We start from the raw sequence: 1,852 nt of genomic DNA, 5'->3' as shown, positions 1-1,852 counted from the left end.
TCAATGCTTCATTCACAGTTTCCAGGAAACTTTCAGGCGATACTTCTAGTTGGTGTTGGGGTTGCCTGGTGTTCATTCTTGACATGATATTGTCTTTCAGGTCAGTTGCTGCCTCACTCAGTGTGCCAATGGTTATTGGGGCTGTGTTCCCAAGTTCTGGTTGGGAGTTTGGTAGAGCTTCCTCTCTGACCTGGTGTTGTGACTCTCCCATGATGTTGTATTTGTGTTGAATCTCATCTATCTATCTATCTATCTATCTATCTATCTATCTATCTATCTATCTGTCTGTCTGTCTGTCTGTCTGTCTGTCTGTCTGTCTGTCTGTCTGTCTGTCTGTCTATCTATCTATAAATATATTTATAATTTTTTATTTTATTTTTTTCCGACAACATGCAGAAAAAAAAACATGAAACAGAAGTTGATAAATTATGAAGTGAACAAAGAACGTCTGTCTTCCTAGAGTCACATGAAATAAACTCTCAAGCTTGCTCCATTGATCTGTAAAAGGTCATGATCACGCTGGAATCAATTACATTGTGTCTGTGCGCTCCCGCGATGGGGGATGAACTTCTCAGCAAACACGCAGTTGTCGGCCTTAACACCAGCCCTGAGCTATCAGCTGGGGGGGGCGCCAAACCACAATGATTATATATTAATTTGTTTCTTCAGTTTTTTTTGTTAAACAGTTTGACACACCACTCATTTCATGTTAAAAAGTAATAATTAAAAGATATAAATAAAATCACTCAAAAGTTTTATGTAATCAGTGAGTTTACAGGGCAGCCCCCCTCCCTTCCTGTCGCTGCTGCTGTCTATGCTGGGTTGGGTCGAGGAGAGGGGCATGCAGTCTTGCCGCTGTTAATATTTCTTTAAAACTTTAAGGATGGAAAACGAAGAGGAGGAAACACTGGCTCAAAACAAAGGTTTGTCTGTTTTACTTCTATAAAATTGTTCAGAAACTATACCCCCTCCACACAATTTTTGAAATGTTTTAGTAATATTTTTCTGTGACAATTGCAGAATGGGATAGAGTAACATTTGCTTATGTGTGACACACTGGAAAGACATACATGTTTACATTTGGACACACACTGTGATTGTTACACTTTTTGTGTTGGCCTAAAAACTGACCTGATCCCCTACATCAGAGAAAAAAACAGTTATGGGGCCCTCGCAGGAAAAAGCTGGGGGACCCCTGAGTTAGAGCATGTCCCTACAAACACAGAGTATCTTGGTCCGAGCCCCAGCTGGGACGTATCAATTTAAGCACCTGCAGGGGTGCTAAATAAATATTTCGCTGAGGGCACCATGCAGCCCAGGCCTGGGCCTGCAGGTGGCACATGCAAGAAATCCCTTACTAATGAGGGTAGGTTGGAAACCAATAGAGTTTATTTTAATGAAGAAAAGCAAAAGCCATCCAATCTCAATGTAGAGCTCAGCCTATATACGCTACAAATATTTATGCTCCAAGAACATCTTAGTCCTCTGAAATTCCCCCCAAAAAACCAAACAAAAGGTTCAACAGTTTCCTCCTTGCTTAAAGTTGGTAAAATAACTTTGGTGGTTAATTGTTAGTTACTTTATTAGTCACTCTAACTCAGTTAATTTTATCTTTTTGATATGAAAGTCCATCCATCTTCTTCCGCTCATCCAGGACTGGGTCATCAGTCTGAGCAGAGATACCCAGACTTCCCTCTGAAAGCTTGAAAACTTCATATTTATTTATTTATTTATACTTGTCCTGTCCAACAGCTGAGCAGACAGATAAGAGCTAAATGCCTCCTGTGTTGGACATATTACACAAGGTGTGTATTTATAAATACTACAGACACTAAGAACTTTATCGCATTAA

This window comes from Oryzias melastigma, linkage group LG8, assembly GCF_002922805.2.
Source record: "Oryzias melastigma strain HK-1 linkage group LG8, ASM292280v2, whole genome shotgun sequence".
Classification (NCBI taxonomy): Eukaryota; Metazoa; Chordata; class Actinopteri; order Beloniformes; family Adrianichthyidae; genus Oryzias; species Oryzias melastigma.
Note: the sequence above shows the minus strand (reverse complement) of the source record.